We start from the raw sequence: 22,978 nt of genomic DNA, 5'->3' as shown, positions 1-22,978 counted from the left end.
CTTTACTTAATTATCACTTAAGACACAGAAAAGAAAATAAACAATGTTAACATGTTCACATTTATTTATCATAAGTCCAGCATTATATAAATTGACCAATTCCTGCCTTCCCTTAACTCTCACTCCTCCTCCTCCACCAAAACATAATTCTGCTTGTAGTGTTCCCACAATTTCTATGTTTCTCTGTAATTTGCTCCTACCCTTTTCTAAAGATCTGACTTCCAGTTCTTTCAAGCTGTTAAATATTCTTTGTTTCAAATACAGTTGGCTTAAATTTTGAATTCCATTTTTAGTAATTACATTTTGGCAGCCACTGGAACTGAAGTTAGCAAGGCCTTACTAAGTTTAAGCAAAAACAAAAAAAAAAAAAAAAAAATTCCTTAGCTACACCTGTTTGCTCACTCAATATTTCTGACAGACTATTCTGCAGGGAATTTTATAGTCTACAAATTCATAACACTTCCAAAACATATGTTTCCTGTAAACGCTTTCTTCCATTATACTTCTAACATTTAAAAAAAATCTTTAGAGTCAGATTGGGATATAAAAATATATATGCAAACACTTCCATGCAAAAAATTCCTGAATCCTCTCGACCGCATTGTATATTTGTGAGCCATACATATCTCCTCCCGTTGCTTCCTTGTGAATTGCTTATCCAGTCTTTCTACCCAAGCTTTTATAACTCCCACTGATTGACTCCTATATCATGCAATATTTCATATGCCGTAATAATTATCCCTTTTTTAACAGCAGCTTCTTTTTTAGATTTAACTAAAAACTCTACAAGTGCAGGTCTTTCACTTAAGATTCCAATGTCCCTTTCTCTTTGTTTTTACTCTAATATCAATCCATAATAGGGAAGGCAGTCTCCAGCCAGCAGTCCAAATGTCTTCTTGGCCTCATCTTACTCTATTACCTTTCTCTCTCGCTCTAGTTATTTCCTCCCAATACCTTGGTTCCTTTTCCAGCTTTCTCCCCTCTTGCATATTATCTGTACCCTAAATGCAGTCATCCCTATTGGCTGAATCTCATTTCTCCATTCTTGCATTGACTTAGTTCTTAGAATACTTTCTGCTACTTTATAAATACAATAGTAAGGCTATTGATATTCTCCTTAAGGATCTGCATCCCAAATATCACTCTTTCCTTATTACTTGAATCGTTTCCCCTTCTTCAGCTTTCCTTTCCACTTTGACTCATAGCTTTTTGCTTGTGTTATGCATGTGAGCATTAACAGTGAAGCTCTAAAATATTCCTTCAAATCAGGTAATCCTAAGCCATCTTGTTCTTTTGAAATGATCAGCTTATCTCACCTGACCCTTGCCCTCTTCCCCTTCCAGATAACATCTTTCAACTCTTTATTAATTATTGCCCCAGCTTTTATCAGGTACAAAATAATATTTTCTGCAAATAAAGCCATCTTTTCCTGATTACCATACTGATTATATACATGAAAGTCCTTTATTATCTTTACCAATGGTTCTAAATATAATGCAGATAACAAGGGAGAGAAGAGGACACCCCTTCCTGGTTCATCTAGTCAAACACAACTTATCAGAGAGGAACCATTCCACTTTAATTTTTGTCTTTGATCCCTCGTATATCCTCCTAATTAACCATATCATTATACCAGGGAATGCAAATCTTCCATTGCCCTACTCATAACATCCCAGCTTACTCTATCAAATGCATTCTCTGCTTCAAGACCCACCAACAGCAGTGGTAATTTCTAACATTCTGCTTCCCTCTGGCTCATTATTGTTATAGTAATATTGTCAAATGTTTGCCTCCCCTCCACAAAGCTATATTGATCCATACCTATCAATTTTAGGCCATTCTTTCAGCAATTATAGGTATAAGTACTTTATAATCATGATTTAAAATTGAAATGGGCCAATATGAATCTGGGTCTGATGGGTCTTTTTAGATATTACACCCACCACAGCTTTTTTCCAGGATGTTGTTGCTTTCTATCCTTTTAAAATACTGCTAAAAATCATTCCAGATATTTATCACTTTCTTCTTTCCTAGCCTTGAAACTTCCACAGGATTACCATCGACTCCTGGAGACTTTTGTTCAGATTGATTATTCATCACTCTTTTTATTATCTCTCTTTATCTCAACTGCTAATTGTTGAGCCTCATCTACCTCTAACCTTGGCACAGTTAAGTCTTCCATAAATAATTCCATTTGTGCTTTTTTCTTTATTTCCACATTACTCTAGAGGCTTTATACAAATTTTCATAAATTTCCAAAATATTTTTAATAGCTCTGCAGGATCTCTATGTATTTCTTTTTTGTTACAGGCTCCATATATTTAGCTACAACCCTTTTTTACTTTCTGCCATCTAAGTCATTGTACTAAAAGTGTTTGTGCTCTGGAGTTAATACATAAACAAAAAAACAGCTGCTTAACAGCAATATTTTTAAACTCATGCATATTATCCAGATATGCCCTTATTTTCTCATTAGCACTCTGGATTTGTGCCTCTTCTTGTTTTGTGAAATCCCCTTATTCTTTAATACTTTATCCTTTGCAACCCCTCTATGTAATTCATGTTACTTCTTAACAATCTCTTCTTTTTTTTAATCTCTACTCTATTTTAAACTTCATGTTCATTTTATCCCACTCACTACAGTAGACTGCCTGTTATCCGGTCTCACTGGGAATGGACCTTAGGCTGGATAAACAAATGGCTGGTTAATCAGGTAAAAGCATGCAAAATAGCATTTATAGGTTGTAAATAAGATTAAAAAATATGTATATATGTTGTATGGAAATATTTATTCATTGGAAGTGAACACAAACAACAGCGTGAAAGTCTTGGAGGTCAAAGTTTCAGTTTTAGGACAGACATGGCTTGTAATTATATTGACAATGTGTTTGGTAGTATGTGGAGGCCATGAGTGGGTGGATCTATGTTAAGTAAAGTTTATGAACTTAGCTGACAGAGACATGTGAGTGAAGAAACAAGGGCCACGTTGCTTAGTATCTCCCATTGACTGCTATATATTAATGACTGTAATAACAATGGTCTGAGGGTTAGAGGCATTTAGAGGAGGTTGATAATATGAAATTAACAGGGCTGTGGGATGGCAGAATTGGCTATTTCATCTACTGATCACTGCATTGGTTGTTGCATAAGCTGATATAGTCACTAAATACAGGTAAGCCACTTTTATCCATTCTTGCTTTAACCTGTCACTTTGGAATGCCTCACCTTTTCATTTTAATTTTAAAATGCTAAAATATTGATAAAAAAAGAACTTGCAAAAAAACTGCAGTTTGTTTTTTTAAATATTTTAAGATTTTAAGATTAAAACAATAAGCCAAGACATTCTGAAGTGCCCAGAGGAGGCAGAAGTGTTGTTCTTCTCTGTTGGCTGTTGCTAAGTCTATGGCAGAAATTTGAAGGCTGGTTAAAAGGAAGCCAGATAAGAGGGAGTCTACTGTAGCTATAATGCCTGAAGAAATGTCTTTCTTACCTCATAACTCTTCAACAATGTCAGCTACACATGTCTTAAATTCCTGTTTTAACAGGATGGAGGGGAAGCATCAGTGCCTCATTTGTAATGAATTTCCCTGCATTTTTATCATAGTTGTTATTCATGAATGATCTGAAATAGTTATTGGATGTGTGTCAAAGTATTCAATTAAATGCACATGTTCCTGTGAAATATAATTTCTGTCTCATGTACCTCAGTTATTGTACCTTAGGAAATAATATGTACATTATCTTGGAATTCCTACTACTGAATTCATATCTTCCATACCAAATATTTTCATGAATTTCTTCAGCAATTTGAACTCTTTTGTTATATTTTCTCTTCTAGGTTCCCCAGATACATCTTCACTGTAACAAATCAAGGTCCAGTCCCCACCTATCAATAATATTCCCTAATGAAAGGTGAATATTCCACCCAAAATTTCTTAAGCTCCATAATAGCAGTTTTAAGTGGAAGATAAATACATGCCAGTCTAATCCTCCTCTCTTGCCAGTAGCCCCTTACCACCACAAATCTACCATTGCTATCTTTTTTTCCTCTTCTATCCCCACTGCAGCTCATCTAGCAATTGGTATAAGTACTCCATTTTCTTTTGTCCCTGATAGTCTGTAGTATATCCCTTTTGAAATCCTGTCTTTATCAAATTTACATGCCCACTTCTTTCTAAGTGTGGCTCCTGTGGAATTGCTATTTGAAATTTGCATTTCTTAATATAATTCAATATTCTTTCCTTTTTTGTCTATACCTGTGAGGCAATTCGCAGCCCAAAATAATATAATCAGTGTACCCCTTATGATGGAAAGTTATTATTCCCACCTATTACAAATTACATTTTGTTATGTTTATTTCCCGCTTTTATGTCACACTCACCCACTAATGTGTGGCAGGTTTTATTTTTATACAGTTGTTACTGGCATCTCCATTTGAACCTATGTCACATTTTACAAGACCCAGAACACCCCATAAACTGTTAACATAAAACAAACACACTAAGCTATGTACATCTTCAAATAATGAAGTTTAACCCACTTGATAGGAGCAATTCTCCCAAATTGACAGCTGCATGCACAGGCAAAACCTAACCTAAAATTAAGGTTATCCATGCTAAGACACATGTTGCAGTTTGTACTACTTACAGTAATTGCTGTCTTTTCTTGCTTTATCTTTATTCCCTTCCCAGAAGTGAAAAACAATATTTATGTTTTCAGAAAATATTTACTTATAGCCTTAAGAAAAAAGTGTAATGGCTATAAAACTAAATTAAACACTTTTCTAGTGAATGTATTAAAATACTTAGGTATCAGAAAAGTGGCTATTTTGTATTCAATTCCAATAAATTCAGACTTTATTTTTTTCTGAACTGCTTGTCCTTGTACTTTTCATTTTATGTTTATCTCAGTAAACAATGTCCAGAGCTCTTGATTTATTGTCTTCACCTTTACTAGCTTGTTTGCATGGAAACATAAGATAAAAATGTAGAACTGCCCTCAGCTCCAGATTTCTCAACCGGAATTGAACACTTTTTTTGCTTAAAGAAAAGTATTTTATTACATTTTTGTCTCTTATTTTAAAACCCATTTGCATACACAAAATAAATTGTCATTAGATTAAGACAAAGCCATTAATCCAGAAATGCATCAGTGCAAGGGTGAAAGAAAACTGTTCTACATATATTATAATCAGTGCACTTTTACACTCCATCCCACATTCCAACAGCGCAAGATAAAAATCCAACTGACTTAATCATGATTTTATCCAGCCCTTCGTCTCTTTTTACACTGCACTGTCTACAGTTTCTAAAACTACAAAAGAAAGAAGAGATGAAAAAAAACACCTGCCTACTCTAGTATTTTTATCATATTCAACAATCACTGAAAGTACTTTACTATACGACATGCAGTTTATATCATAAAATGTTTTATACAAATACTAAGAACAAAAATTGTTCTACTTACAATTACTTTCTCCCTTCTCCCTCCTTTTTATTCCTTTTAGTGTCCTTCCAAATGTTAATGCCCTGAAGTGGGGCATATATCTGTCAGTCTTCCAACAAGTTTAACCAAGTCTACAAAAATCCAATATTACTCAGCCAGTGTTTCCTAGTAAAGCAATGTTTCACAAATGTAATTGAGTCTTTATAGTCTCAAACATATTCACTAATTTCAGTGTTGCTGGTCTTGTTCTTGTTCATCTCTGTCTCCTAAACGCAGACTCTGTCTCAAGTCCAAGGTACTCTTGATTTTTCTATGAAACTTCTGTGCATTTCTCTGTCTCTCAAGAATTTTGTTTTGGAACATTGCATACAGTTTCATTGGCAATGTCTCTCTATGAGCCTTACCATCAGAAGAATGAGAAGCAGAGTCCATCTTTGTTTGATGGTTCACCCCTTTCTGGACAAACTTTTTAATTTCCTTTTCAGCCTTTTCTTCATCAAAAAATTACTTGGATCCTCCAGGAAAAAAAATATTTTGAAGAAAGCTTGAAACAGCAGCTTGAATCTCACACCTGTCTCTCAAGATTCCCTGATTATATGGTTAAATTTGCTTCTTTTCTGCCTGTTATCAGTAAGCAATCATTTTTGATAAATACTTTACTGTCTCCAATGCTAAAACTTTGCCCTTCTGCCACAGTTTTGCCAGGATCAACTCTTTCTGTTAGTATGATTGCATCTTTAAAAGTACAGGTCTTGGCTGATTTCTCATGGTTAGGTTTGGGGTATACACATGATGTACCCTTTCAATAAACAAATCTTGCTGTGGAATATCAGTCCAGTTACTTATGTGTGCTTTCATAAAATTTAGACACCCTGTTCCTTCTAATTTCCCTAGCACATCAGAAAATCTTACATTTTCTCTGTTTGATCTATTCTCCAACTCTGTCATTGTTTAAAACAGTTTTTCCTTGGGCAGTCTCATACTCAGTCAGCCATTCCTTCATTTCAACCTTTGATTTTTTCAGTTTTATTAGGCTATCTGAATAGCTGTTCAAAGCATCTTCCATTGTTTTCAAACTTTTGTTATTTGAGTTGATATACGTATTCAGTGTTTTGTTTATTTTAATCAACTCTGAACTCATATGACTTATTTTTCTCTAAATTACTGAAAGTCATTGTTTGTACCAAAGCTGGAGTTTGTACTGCTTTTTTGCTGAACAATTGTAAGATTCTTCACACACACTGTTTTCACTTCACCTTTTTTTTTTGGTTGATTTTCTTTCATATTGCCTACATTTTCTCTTTGATGGCATGCAGGCACTGTAGTTACAAACCATTAAATGAATTTTGCACAAGCTGACAATATTACTGCCTGTTATTTTTTAGTTTCTGCTTTCACACTGGTAGAGCCAAAATTAATATGTTGATCAGTGTGCAACCATGTTGGAACTCCCTAAGTCATTACATATCTTGATGAAAACAGTCATTTGACAAAGGAAGCACTGGCAGTACAATGAGAGCATCAGACATAGGCAACTCTAAATAGCAAAGAATTGTGCAAAGGGCAGGGCACATACATCAGCACTTACACAGGTTGGGGGTTACAAGAAAGCAAGCATGACACAAAATGTGTGTGTAATGTCCCAGTTAATGATGGCAGGTCAACCAAATAATTCAGTCTCAGACTTTGTACCTTGAATTCAAGAAACTAGAGACTGGATTCTCTACACCTACTAAGCAGATAAATTTTCAAAGACTATTGAGTTTCTGTGCATTTTCAAAAATGTTGTATTCCAGTGCATGTTGGGTTTCTGACTGTGCATTTTCCAAGAAGGTTGAGTTACATTGTCTGTTACTTTCTGTGCATTTTCAAAGAATGTTGAGTTTCAGTACATTTTCAAATAATCTTGAGTTTCTGTGCATTTTCAAGGAATGTTGGCTTGCAAGGGAAGAGAGGTTTACTGATGTTCATGCTGTCTTTTTAAAATTGTGTAACTGTTTTGTTTAGCAAATGGCCAAAATCAGTGTGTGCATAAAATTTGAAAGCAGGGTTATAGCACAACAAGTAGCATACTTGCCTGTAGAGCAGAAGGCTATGGGCTCTACTCTCACATCACAAAGAGGGAGTGCTGCTATTACATCCTCTTTTGGATGAGATACCTAGTAATTATTAATCTGTTCCCAGTTTGACAGGCATACCCTATTGCAATATTACCAGCTTGACATCCATCCACAAGCATTTTTTAAATGTAACATGGACAATTTATTCTACTAGGGGAGCAAGTACTGAATGTGTACATGAAACACTGAAATGTAAAGTTGTTTGCTAGCAGCAACCTATTCATTAGTTATAGATCTCTTTAATGTAGAATTATTCAGATGATGTTTACTTCTGCAGATATTGTGGATATTAAAAAATATTCATGAAATATAATGACAGATGTTTGAGTTGCCTTTTGTGGTTGCAATGTTCTGTAATGAGTAATTTTGTCATTATTGGTTAATACATTTGCTTCATTGCTTGCTGCAAAATGTTCAAACCTATAAATTTAATTGCTGTACTATTCATGGAATATAATTTAATAAATCGGGATGGTGCATTAAACAACACAAGCATATATCCATGGTCCTAAAAATATGTGCAAGGGGCTTATGGTTTGAAAACATTCCGTAGGAAAACTTAATCTGCCACTGGCCAGATGTATTTTCATTGCATGTGACTTTCAGTGCTGTTTCAAGGACAGATAAACTTACTGTTCATGTTATTTCTGCTTTCATTGTGAGACTGTTGTTTTGTTTAGTAAATGGCTATTTGTGTTTGTGCTATAAAATCTGAAATATATTTTTTAAATGTCTCTAATCATTGTAGAAGTAAAGAAGAAGAAGAAAACGGTATGCACACTGACAAATTTGAACAATGTTAATAATAATTGGGGTGATAGCAAAGTAAGGGGACACTAGATTTGCTGGAGGGGGGTGCTGCCAGGAGGTCACAGATCCATTACCCTGCCTAAGGCCCCATTGACTATGATCTGGCTCTGCCTGGTGGAGCTTGCCTGTGCCCATAATACAGCCCTTCGCATATATTAGGTGGCAGCTACTGACACACCAACACCTCCAAGAGGGCAGTAAACATATCTCCTTGTGCAGTACTTCACTCTTACAAAGGCATGAAGGAGATTCCACCAGCTCTGGAGCTGATGTAATGATATTACCCTGATTACATGTGTCATCATCACCCCGTCTACTTTTAGACAGTTCTGTGTCATAGGCATGCATAGGCAGAATGACTTTGTCCACACATTAGAGAGGGTATGATGGAGAAGTCACCTTCTCCATGTCAGACCAACGTTCGGCAACTCCAGACTGTGCCTGCTCATCATCACCATAATTATCAGAAGCTCCAACATTAGGCAGTAGGGGCTCCTCAGTACTGGTGCTAACTTTACCTGTGAGTCCACTGTATTTGGCATTCATCAGCCCTGTCATTGAGTACAATGTTCCCTTTGGTATGTACCTAACCCGGCATATCGAACAAATGGAATGTTCACAGAGGTTCTTCACTAAAAGAACACAGAGTATAGGTAATATGTCCTATGCAGACCGCCTCAAGGCTGTATCCCTGTATTCTGTTTCCTAAAGGCTTTTAAGGGGGAGATCTATGCCTGGCATACAGGGCATTGTCAGACCCCACTCTGATGAAACTCCTGCATATTCACAAAACAAACAGCACTAGAATTACCTGTTCTAAAGACTTAAGCCTTGCCTGTGATATAAACAGGACCTGCTGGAGAGATAGGTATGTATATTAGAGACTAACCCATCTATGGAACAGGCTCCCCATCTGTGTGAAGCAGAGTTCCTCCCTAATCCAATTCAAGTGCAACTTGGACAACTTAATGGGAAACCAGAAATTCATCCCTGGTTTGGCACCTATGTCACTGATGCAAACAGGTAACGTGTAAATGTTTCATCTCTGCAGACCATGCTTACACTTATAAAGGGTATCAGAACTCATCAGAGATTTTGGATGTATGGCTAGGCTTAAAAAGGCCCTTGTGGTCATTAGCCTAGTAAACACCTATGAACCTATGAGTCGAACAAAAGAAGAAAGAGAAAAAGAAGAAACAAAAAAAAATCACTATATGCTACCTTAAAACAGAATACAACTAAAACAGATGGAAATGTAAATAGCCTTCCTGGTAATTTCTATTTATGTGCAAAAATAACTGAAGTAAAAAAAAACGTTTTTTAGGTCCTTAGGAGGTGGCCATTGAATCTAAATGCCAGATGCTCCTAGACACACAAAACTCAGATTGATAGTGGTATGATAAGCATAAAACGTAGGACATCTTAACAGAAAACAAAGAACTCTACCAGCATAAATATTTATATGTGCCCCAGGAACTGTGTTAAATAGTAGTTTGGTCAACATATGTTTATTGAACACAATTTGGTCAACTAAACAGATGATTGGCAGGCATGCAATATCAGAAATCATGAATCCCAGGCTAGGGGAATATATCATTTTTTTCTAGGGATATTTTGATCTTAAAGTTAGAATATATAATTAGCAAGGGGTGTGGGGGAAACAGGGAGTCTTGCCCCTGTTGAAAAATTATGCTTTTTTTTTTAGGTTTTGTATGCATTGAAAATTAATTCTCGGTCCAAGTGTAGTAGCGGGTCGACATGCATAATGTCGATCAATTTGAGTCGACATTATGCATGTGACATGTCAACAAAAGTATTATTTCATGGATTTAAATAGATTCATATACATATATATATATATATATATATATATATATATATATATATATATATATATATATATAATATGACATACATGGAGCTCGTTGCTACCATCCACCTCTGCCCCCACATCCAATACAGCACTTGGTAACTCCTATGAGTTATATGGATCCCATACAATTAAAAATGACTTCACTATCTCAGTGAGTACATACATACATATATACATGCATACAAATATTTCAAGCACAGGCATTAAAATCCCTTCTAGCTTGCCAATATACCAAAACATTTTTTCCTATAGTAAGTGCTGGGCTGTTCTTAAACATATCTAATCTAGTACTTGCTTTAATGTAATTTGGTAGTCTGTTCTATGCATCAGCTACTCGGTCAGAGAACCAATTAGTACACTTCTCATTCCTATAGAATCTGCTACACTGGTTGTCTCATGATTCTCTAGTACCTTTTGATAACCGCAAACATTCTCAGAGGTAGTTGTCTCTAAATGCCCTATACTTGAATAAGATCTCCTCTTAGATATCTGGAAGAGACACTGTACAAGTTCAGATATTTTAGTCTTTCATAATAACTTAATTTTCATATCCATGGATGCCCTTGGTATATTTCCACTGTACTCTTTCCAGTTTACTCATGCTTGTTTTCTTATAGGGCTCCCATATTGTTATTCCATACTGAAGTTTGGGTCGAATGTAACTAGCAAACAATGCCTTCATCATTTTTTTGATTTCCCAGACTTTATACATATTTTTATACAACTTATAGTTCTATAACTGTCATTGACCAATTGGTTGATGATTAGAAAAACTCATAGCTGAATCTACCCATATACCCAGGTCCTGAAATGAGTCTACAGCTTCAATCACTGTGTGCTGTATTAAATATTCACCTTTCAATGTATGTCTCCCAGATCTCATATGCTTAGTTTTTGATGTATTAGGTTCATAGGTTCATAGGAGTGTACTAGGTTAATGGCCCTGGAACCTTTACAAGCCTAGCCCAGAAGATTCCCTGACATCATGCCGCCCGATGTTATTTCCCAGTGCCCCTGTCTAGCAGGGCCACTGAAATGATTTCCGAGGTGAATTTTCTATTTCGCATCCACTTGTCAAGATTTCTCTTGAAGATGGCCAGGTGGTCTGCTTGGCATGGAAGGGAAGTCTATTCCAGAGCATAGTAGTCTCTGGGTTAGGAATTTGTCCCTCCAACAAGTTCTATTGATTGAGGTAATGTAGTTGAGGTCTCTGGTGCATGTGGCATGCAGGGATTGGGATTACTTTAGATGTACCATATCTAACAGTGCTGGTTTGACATTGTAGGTCAAGCAGAGATCACCCCAGGGATCATGTCAGTTGCCCTGTTAGACAGGGGTCCAGGGAAGTAAATAGTATGGGAAGAAATAGCTAGGGAATTGTTATGGCTAGGCTTGTATAGGCCCTAGGGCCGATAGCCTAGTACCAACCTATGAACCTATGAACCTAAGTAGGTGATAAGATACTGAGAAAAGTTGGTGTTTTTTTAGTCTTTCCACATAGAGCAGGTGTTTAAGGCCTAGGATCCTTTTAGTGAGGTATTTCTGTGGTCTTTCTAGTTGTTGCATGTATCAAGTGAGGTACATGCCAAATGGGGCATTGTACTTGATAATTGGTCTAATGAGGGGAAGAGTAGAGTGAGACAATGACCTCTTTCTTCCAGGAGGCAAAACCCTTTGTAATTAGATGTGCCACATAGAAGGATTTTCTGACCACAGTGGCAATGTGATTATCAAAGGATAGGTTGCTATCCACTTGTGTTCCCAGATCTCTTATGACACCTTTGGTGTTCAGTGGACTACCCTTGATGTGGTGGTTCATGGGTAACGTGTTCTTCCCAAAGGGAAAGGTGATGCATTTTTTGGCATTGAGCTTAAGGCCATGGTTCTGACACCAGTCACTGGTCTCCATGAGGCTTTTCTGTAGAATGTCAACGTCATTTGGGGGAGATAATAATTGCTCCCAGTTTGCAGTCGTCTGTGAACTTGGTCAGCCAGAGTCCCTTGGTTTTGGCCTGGACTTCAGAAAAGTATATGCCAAACAGGAGAGGACCCATGACCGATCCCTGTGGGCCTCCACTTGTGACTGGTCGGTAATCTGATTTGTAGTCCGCTACTTTCACTGTGTGGGTTCTATTGGTAAGCTACTTTGCAACCCACCTTGTGACATAGGGGTTGATGCTTAATTTAGTGACTTTATCTATAATTCCTGATTAAGGAATTGTATTGAAGGCCTTGGCCAGATCGAGGTAGGCTGTGTGAACTACCTTGCCTTCGTCAACAGCTCTGGTGACAGACTCAAAGAAGTCCACCAGGTTGAGCAGACAGGATCTATCCTTGACAAATCCAAACCATGTGGGGTCTAGAGTCTGGAGATTCCCTATGTCCTTATTTATTAGGTCCATGATGATGCACTCCATAGCCTTACATACCAGACAAGGGGCAGTTCCAGGGGTTTATAGTCGCACCCCTTTTGTGGAGTGGGATGACTGTAGCAGTGTGCCATTCAGTGGGGACAAAGACAGAAATGAGGCTGTGATTGAACAGGGCACACAGGTGTGGTGCCAGTTCATTTTGCATTTCATGTAGGGATATTGTCAGGTCCCATGGATGCTGTATTCTTGGCTTTGGACAGTGCAATTTTAACCTGTGCAGCTGTAATATTGAGTGTTAAGCATCCCTCAAGTGTTGTGATTCATAGGTTCATAGATTCATAGGTTTATAGGTTGGTACTAGGCTATCAGCCCTAGGTGGCTATTTCTTCCTACACTATTTACTTCCCTGGACCCCTGTCTAGCAGGGCAACTGACATGATTGAATTTCCTTTCTCCCATCCAATCATCAAGGTTCCTTTTGAAGAGGTCTGCTTGACATGTATGGGCAGTCTATTCCAGAGTCTGAGTATGTTTTGTTTATTGTGATGACAAGATTTAGATCTCTGGAGCATGTGGCGTATAGCTGGAGTTTTTTAAGGAGGTCAGCATAGGGCATCTGCTTTTGATTGTCTCTTTAGGGGGTGAGAGGGTGGTGAAGTTGGCAATGTCTGTTAGCTCAGTATAGGAATTACCATTGTGTAGTAGCTCTGAGCTTATCTGAGTATTGCCCTGTAGATTTCTGACATAACTATAGAAGGCCTTGTGCTTGTCCTTAGTATCTGTTGCAATTTTGTTTTCATAGCTAGCTTTAGAAGATTTGATGAGGGATCTCAAATTTTTATTGAGGCTGACAAGGGAGTTTTTCCAGTCTTGGGATTTCGCCTTGTTGTGCAACAGTTTCTTCCTTCTGTTGTAGAGTTTGTTTTGTTTGTGCAGAGCATTGGAGTATGATTCAGCAGTCCTGCATTTATTCTCCATTTGCATGGGTATTGTAAAGTTAGCTACCTCAGTTTTATGGAGGTTTCCTTTGTGGGGGTGTGTGGGTAGGATATGGATATCCATGGTGACTAGCTTGTGGTCAGATCTGACCATGGAGGAGTTGACTATTGGTGTAGAGCAACGATCACCCATATTAGTAATCACCAGGTCAAGGATGTTGCTACCCCCTAGTGGGGTAAGAATGAGCTGGTCCAGGGCATTGGAACTGATGAATTCCAGGAAATGTTGAGCAAGTGTGTTGGTGCTTGAATAGTTTTCCCATTTAATGGAAGGGTAGTTAAAGTCACCCAGTATAATATTTTCCAGGGTGGTTAGGAATGTTGAGTGAGAGTCTTGGGGCATGGTGGGGGATCTACAGCAGGCAACAACCTGCATTACAATCTTTCCCAGTGTTAGTTGTACCTGGAGAATCTCTGATGCTGTTGGGCTACTAGCCTGGAGGTGTACATATCCTTTATGAATATGGAGGTGTGGTATGAGTTTTAGTCTGGTAGTGCAGGAGTGCTTTCAGGTGCCTTGAACCAGGTCTCTGTTACTGCACAGATGTCGATGTTTTCCATTTTAAGGAGTGCTTCGAATGAGTGAATTATGAGATTTTCAGATTACATTTGCTTGTAGCTGTTATGGCAGTATTTTGGTCTTCTAGACATTGCCTAAAAAAGGCACTGTGTGGGGTGGCAAGGGCTTTAGCCAGTATATGTGATCCCAGGGGAGACAGATGCAGGCCATCTCTGGCAAAGCATTGAGGTCTGTCAATCATGGCATCCCAGGCAGACAGATACTGCATCCCCTTGGAATGACACCAGAAACTTAGCCAATTATTGAAGTCAATAATTTTTGTTTGTACTGTGGTATAATTCTTGGAGACAGTAAGATGCTACTCAGGCATCTCAGGTCATTCACATCCACATGGACAATGACAGAGTCATATCTGTACCTGTTGTGGAGTAACCTGAGTGTGTGCATTATGTGGCATATCCTGGATCCCGACAGGCAGCTAACCATTACCTTCTCCTTATTCAGCCTAGTGAGTGGGACATCAGTGTGCCTTACTATTAAGTCACCTATGATAAGTGTGTTGGGTAAGCTGTTTGGTTTGTGCTGTGGTGCAGTGGTTGCATGCATTTCTGCCTTAGACGTCTGTGCTGTTTGGGTAGGTTTTTATTGAGAGCCTCTGTGAAGGTGGGCACATGTTTTGTGTTGTTATCTGATAGTTGTGATTGTTGATCTTCTCCTCTTGACTGGCTATTCCAATCTTGGCTGGAGACATTGCCTCAGGATGCCCAGGTTCATCAGGTTAAAAGGAGAAAGCACGGGGAACTGACCTTTGGACATACCTGGAGGGTGTGTAATTTATTAAGTACTGAGGCTGTTTCTTTTAAAGAAATGTTAGTCCTGGTAGCAGTCTGTGTGCTACAGTAATTGCTACAGGATAGGGCTTGACTTTATAAGCCAGTCAAAGTGCAGAGAAGAAGAGAACTAACAAGAACTAACAAGATCTAAGGGAAAATTTGAAGAGTACCATGCAAACTCACACAAACCAGGTTTTTAAGGAAGAAAGTTAAAAGGGGTAGAATGCAGCACAAAATGGCCAATAAGGTACAATTTCAATTTCACAGCTGGAAACCACCCATCAGCATATTATTCCCCTGTGCCCAAATGATCAATTTATCAAGTTATTTTGCAAACATGCCTTATCTGTAACACACGTAATCAGTATACCCAATTGCATATAGACAGTAGAACATCTCAGATGAAAACGTTAGGCCTGAAAGATGCAACCTAAACAAGTAAGGGCCTAGGACAGTGCCCTGTGGGATACCCTGTCTGTTACCAAGGATTTCACCCATCCAGTTGCTGTATGATACTTGCCATGTCCTATTTGTAAGCCATGCAGCTATCCATCTTATCAAGAGTACATCAATACCTAGTTGTAGTAATTTATTGATCTTTGTTTTGTGTATGACTCTGTCAAATGTTGAAGTTAAATCTATATAAATTACATGACAGCATAATTTTTCATTCACAGCTGTTATTATATTGTTATAGAACATCATGTCACAGGTGGTAATAGATCTGTTTTCAACATATGCATTCTGATATATTGTTTCAAGTCCCAACCTTTCCAGTTCTAACAATAACTTGTCCAATATTACCTTCTCCATTAATTTTCCACAAGATGAAAATAGACTAAAGGGTCTGTATGACTCTGGGTTTGTCCTACTCCCCTTTCCCCTTAAGACAGGTTTAATAAGTGCATGTCTGCAATCCTGAGGAATCTCCCATTATTTATAGGACCTAGTGAACAATAGATATAATGGTACCATAAGTTCTTGCTGAAGTGTTCTCATGTCGTTGTTACTAATTCTGTCTCCTCCCTGTCCCTTTGGATCCAGTTTGTACAGTTCTTTTTCGATATAATCTAATTTGATTCCAGTATCTGGGGTTACCTGGATGTCACTAGGAGAACTTATTTCCCCTTTTGTGGAGCCAAACTGTTTGCATAAGATTTTCTAAATATATCTATAATCTGTTGTGTCTGAAAATAAATTTTAGAATCTGTACACAGTTTATCAATTTGTGTCTTTATTCGTTCCAGATCTTATGTATCTATAAAAGAGTTTCCTATTATGCTCAATACCTTTATATAAATTTTCTTCAAATATTTCTTGATCTTGTCTCACACTATGCTTAATCTGTTTTCCAGCATGTTTATTTCAGTTTTCAAAGTTGCAGTAAGACCTCTCTTCCATTTCTTTTATTTTTTTTTGTCTCTCATCTTAATCAGATATCTTGTTCTTATGGAAATATATCCACTTGATGTTGTATGCCTAGATCCTGATGTTAAACATTTTGTTTTTATTTTTTTGCATTCAATTTCTCTTTCAAAACTTTCCACATTCCATCTGCAGTTTTTCCGCTGAACACCTCACTCCAGTTAGTTTTACATAATGACTCTTTTGCTTCCATATAATCTGTAATTAACCTTCTGTGCACTGGTTTAGATTTTAGTTTGGCAGAATTATCTAGCAACAAATTAACCTTTATAACCCCATGATCACTGCACATCAATGGTGATAAAACTTGACTTGAAGTTGCAGTAATTTCTTTGGGAACACATTGTCTAGTATGTTCCTTCCCCTGGTATTTTTTTTTTTTTTACAAACTGAAGCAATTGTTGTTCCTGAATATACATTGTAAATAATTTCCTTACTAACCTTGTTGAATCAATATTGTTTTAGTCTGTTTCTGGTAAATCTAAGTTCCCAGCTAATATTATTCATCCCTACTGTGTTTCATGCAAGAAATGTATGGATTACTCTAGGTCATCTGCACTTGACTTTGGTGGTCTGTACACTCCAACAATTGTTATATGTTCCTGGGTTGTCTTTATTTTAACAGTTACACAGTCTATAATAGTGGTGTTATCAGTGAACATGTAATAATCACAGGTCTCGTAATTATCTTTAATCCCTATCATAACACCTCCATCTGATTTTTTTCTTAGAATGTATGTTACAGTAAAAACATTTATACCCTGATAGAACTGGTTTCCAGCCATTGTTCTTTAACCATGCTTCACAAATGATAACAACATCAGTCTTGTGGGAACATAGTAAATTTTTCAATAAAAAAACGTTATTATTAATGCTCCTAGCATTAACAACTATCAGAGATACATCAAATGTTGCTATCTGTGAACTGTTAAATTTTCAACCTGGCAAAAATCCTGCCTAGTGTTTGTCAAATATTGCAAAATATCTGCTGTAAAAATTATCTTCCCTGATCTTGACAAATGCACACCATCCTGTCTGAACATTTGTGCCCAAAACTAGGCTTGGATGTCTACACATTTCCATTTTTTCAAACATGACATTTTTTCCATGTAGGTATTTACCCCCAAAAAATCCTTTCATTCACAGTGACCTGACTATCCTTTCTATAGGTGATTTGTGAAAAATATGTCCTAACACCAGTGCAATCTGTACTATCTAAGAGGGCTATCATTTCCCTACTAACAGTCAGAGAATTCTTGTGGATGACATAATTTGTAGCAACATGAATAAAAACAGATCCATACTTCCATACATTAGGGCATTCCAAGGCTTGTCTCACATCTTCTATTTTTGCTCCTGGCAAGCATAACACTATTCGATGTTCATTATCTTCTCTGCAAATATAAGTATCAGGTCCTCTAATATTTGAATCTCTAATTACAAGAATATTTTTGCTGACCATCTCTGAAGAATCTTCAGCTTCTAATACAGTAATATCTGCCCTATCAGTTGTTATGAAGGATAGATCTTCATCACCATTAGTCTTATTAATCCCACTGTTTTTCATTGTGTATTCAATTATCATCTATCTGGTATTGTAAATCCACAGCTTGAGCCATGTAGTCAACATCTGTCTTTCTCTTCTTTTTTTTACACTAATGTTCTTCAATCCTTCCACTTTCAGTTTGATTTCTTCCTTATCACCGGCACCTAGCATCTTTTTTCTAACTTCTCTGTTGGAAAAATTATGCCTTTTTCTGTAGACTGAAGGTTTTCTGATAGAAAAATATCATCATTCCCTGTAACCTGTGTGTTACATAACAAAGCAGTGTCCATTTTATTACAAATTATCTATCCTTTACAGTCATTAATCAGTTTATTTTTCTTCCTTGTTATTTGTTGTGAATATACAACTAAATAATAAATTAAGTACAGTAAAGTCATTCTGACCATACAAGTTCTGCAAGCCAGACAAAAGTTGTAATTCCTTTGCGTCACACTTGCTATCACTTGCAGTCACACTTCTTTTTAACAGCAAAGATCAATAAATCACAAACCAATGTAGGATTGTTTAGATATGCTCAGGATTTTCCTCTCTGCAGTCTGTATGAATTTATAGCTGTCTAAGCCCCTTTGGGGCGGGGTTAGAACTTGTCTGTCTAAAACATCTCCCTTTATAATAACCGACAATGAATTTAAAGGTAAAATAACAAAATATGAATCAAAGTAAGCCTTGTTAACAAACTATCCCTTCCTCCCTACAATTAGTTAAAAACAATGATAAATACAATATAAATTCAAATAAAACCTCTTACCAGTCAAGTCCACAGTAAATCACAAACCAAGGTAGAATAATTTAGATAGTAGTGGTTCAGATTTAGATATATTTACAGTAGATCAATTTTCCAGTACCACAGCCTTGTCCCTATTCACAACATACTTTGTCATGTCACTAGCCATATGCCTGACACTCTTTTGGCATGGCCCTGGCCACACACAACATTCTCTTCATTGACGACCTGCCACCAGACATGATCATGGAAAGGCTTGTAAATTAAGTTGATTATCTAAGATACATGCCCCCTGGACATGAAAGATATGGACAATGACCTCATTCCCAGTATCTGGAGGTTTGCAATGGACTGATGCATTCTTTGTTGGTTTAATTGCTATATTCCTGTTGTGAAGTAAAAAAGAAAATATATCAGATGCAACACACAATAGGGGCTGGGGGTTTACAAGCTGACTGAATACTGCACAGAAAACAAAATCATCATGCAGGTATCACAGTTGAAAATATTACCAGCACATCTGAATTAGGTCAGTGCAAGACATGTAAAATCTCACTCCCCAACATGCCACTAACAACTTCAGAATGTAGAATAATTAATGTCAGGGACATAGAAAAGCATAAGCAGAGAATGTTTCTATAATGCAACCATAACCTACATAAGTTTCACACATCAAGCATGTGTGCACATCTGCAGACTAATTGTCAGAAATCCATGAAACTCAAGAAAAAGGAGCACTGCAACGCCAGACTGTCATATGCGCATAAGAAACTTTACAAAGTGAAAAAACCACTTTTGCAAATAAAAGCATTCAAAATATAAATATGTAAGCAGAAGTTGTATACCTTGACAGATTGTAAGATTTCTCAAAGAAGTATCATAAATATAACAATTGTAACAGTCAACAATGGGAATTTTCTCTGTCAGCACTTGGGAAACCAAGCAGTTTTCCATAGCATAATGGAAGTTCCACAGCCTGATATTCTGCTTATGTGATGAAGATTAACCCCTCTCTGCACATTGAATATATAAATCAAGTGTCAGATTATTATCATTCCTGAATCACTCAAGCTGCTTGAGGTTCTGGTCATGTAAAGATAGCATAAGGACTTAGTCAATGCATGCACATGCCTGAGCACTACAAGAGTGAATATGCCCTGCAAGTGTGACTCATTAGAAGTTGTGTGGGTTCAATTACTTGTTAATCCACTCCTGATAATGAGGAGCACACTTATAAATGCCGTGCCAGAGACAATATTCTTACTAAGATGCCTCCTTGTACATTTAGTGACTTCAGAAAGTTCTTTGGGACACACTTTAATAAAACCTTAAAATGATATAATGTGCCTGTGGTGACATTGTGGCTGTATGTCATATCAAATATATGCAATATAGACATACAAAAAAAGGCTAAATCATTGCAAGATATAATACATTCATAGTACAAAATGGATCACAATGGAGTAATGTACTGAAAAGGAAATATCACTACCTTGTCTTGCAGAAATTTTTTTGTACTTTCACATGCTTGCCTATCATAATTCTGCAAGGATCTTATTCAGCAAGGCTAGTACTGTGAAAGGATAAATGACAATGTGAGATAACATAACTATCTAGCGATATTAAATGTAAATATCAGAAGTAGATAGCTGAGTGCAGCTGCTCCACTTTATATGTATTACTATGCCATTGTTCAGGTGACAAACTGTTAATCATCAATTTTGCATGGCAATGACATGCTTTCAGGGTTCAAATCTAGAGAAGGTAACATGTATGTGAAAAAAGTGATTCTAACTGTTAATATGTTACTGGTTTAAGGACACAAAGTTGAGAAATCATCAGACTGATTCCTGTTTTTTTTTTTTTGGCTTCAGCTTTTGGGTGATGCTTTTCATTTCACATCAAGGTCTGTCAGAGATGACTGTCATTGAATGACAATTCACTTTCCAAGGGAAAAACTCACTTTACTTTATGCACAAAGACTTAACCATCAGTCTTCCAAATGAGACTGTTGACAGCATGCTTTAGTCAGCACTTTGGACAGTACTTAGTGTAGACAAAATGCTTGTCATGTAACTTTTTTCTCAGTGGCATAACACATTAATGCAGCAAGTTCTAAATAGCTGCACAATTAGTGCATGGTTTAATTCCACATTAGGTATAATTTAATTTTAGGGGGAATAATTGCTTGTGTGTGTGTGTGTGTGTGTGTGTGTGTGTGTGTGTGTGTGTGTGTGTGTGTGTGTGTGTGTGTGTGTGCGTGTGTGTCTACTGGAACCTGAACTACACTTGCAATTTAACAGGCAAATTTCACAACACAATTGTGTATAATGAATGTTAAACAGGTTACCTGTAATATTAGAATAAGCAATGCAATAGAAACATTTCCACAGGAATAAATATGTGCCTCAAATTATTTATCCAAAAAATGAACACCTCAAACTGCAACTGTTACAAGATTGTCAAAATTAGGTCCCTGTCCAGTCATGGCAAAAACTGTACACTTAAACTTGCGCCCTATGGATACTAGTTTTTTTTTGTGGCATTATTAGTTAATACATATAAGAAAGAAGTTCAGGCTCCTTTTTATCATGGGTTCAATTTCCATTTGCCAATTCTCACATTTTTGAAAATGTATCTGACTCTAAGCCATTACATACTACTGAAAGTAACTTTACAAAAGGACAACATTGAATGATGACAACATCATGGAGACTGTCATATCATATGTGCTTGTGACAATGTTCTACCCCTAATAGCCTTCTGTCATCCCAAAGAACATTCCCAGAGTTGCCAAAGTATCATTTGAAATGCAACTAAGATTTCATCATTAATCAATACTTGATGGAGTCGCTGGCGTACAATTCTAAATATGCTTATCAGCATACATGGCCAAGTCTAACTGCCATGTTTCACAACTAAATGGGCATGGAAGAAATCATATTCAGATTACATTCCAGTCCATTTTTTGTGGTTTCTGTCACACAAATGCAGTTTTTTTAGCTTGTTTATCATTGTAGATAGGCTGTTAAATGTGAGATGGGGTTTGGGCACCGATTTCTTGCCATTTTTTCCAATATCTTTGAGAAAACATGGCAGGTGATGGTGAGGGTAGAGCTCAATTTAGACCACAAAGGTGGTGTCAGGAGGAGTCCAAGATTGTGCCTCACGCATCATAAAATGTTACAGTTTATGGCTGCTGCAGGGAGACAACTGGTCTCAGTTCAAAGCTGAGGCTTGGAATAGCTTCACCAAAGTTGTCATCAGTGAAGCTGGCATCCCACGCACTTGTGTACATGCCATCATCATTACAGAGACATGAAGAGGTGAAGCAGGACCTTCTTATCTGATGGGATGACTATTTTTAAGATCTGTGACCCACATGAGTTGAATAAGCATAGGGGACACTGCCAGGATATACAATAACATGACTTGCCAATATAATAAGGTGTATGTTTTTTTTCATCTGTCCTGTACAGCTTCTGCAGAGATAGAAGGAAAGTGGGAGATATGTTATGAAAGACTATGGTTCTTCAGAGAGGCATAAGGTAAATATTCCTGTTCTTGCTCAATATCAGGATTAACTGTATCCCTAAATGTGAACAAATACCTTTTCATACCTTATGTCTCCTTAATCTCCTTTCTTCTCTTGCTTCTGTACTTCTGCCAATTTTTCTCCTATGGCTTTCTCTCTAAATATACCATAAGTCTGCCTTTATCTCAATTCATATTGCAGTTCATGTTTGTATTATACTAACTTACCTTTAATTTCTCTATAAATTGGTTAACATTACTCTAACTATTAAATCATTGTCATATAACTTGTATCTATTGTCAACTAGTTGTTTTTATATTATGACTGACTTGGTATAATTATTTAAACTGCATTTTTTTTTGTTTTTTTTTTTTTTTTGTTTAGTTTTGTATTTTTTAAGGACTTTAAAATGTTTTCTAATACTTTAGACCTTTTCTCCCTGGGCTTCCACTGAAACTGAGCTCCTACCCAGTTAGACTTTGCTGGTAATCAAATGTCAATAAATAAATAAAATATATAAGTATGACTCAGATATGAGTGATAATCATTTCATTACAGCTCTGATTTGGCAATCATTTTTTTAATCAAATCTGTATATAGCAGTCCATAACTGATTTACACAGTCACAAATGAGTAGGCATACACTATATATATCAAACATACATACCTGCCCAAATAGCTCTTGAAGTATTGTATTAGGCAATGTTACACTCAACGTTGCTGTGCATGGGTTTAAAGTCAGGCAGCAGTAATTTG

Source organism: Protopterus annectens, chromosome 10.part0 (assembly GCF_019279795.1).
Source record: "Protopterus annectens isolate FY-2018-M chromosome 10.part0, PAN1.0, whole genome shotgun sequence".
Classification (NCBI taxonomy): Eukaryota; Metazoa; Chordata; order Ceratodontiformes; family Protopteridae; genus Protopterus; species Protopterus annectens.
The sequence above is the reverse complement of the archived record's forward strand: the minus strand, read 5'-3'. Positions refer to the sequence as shown.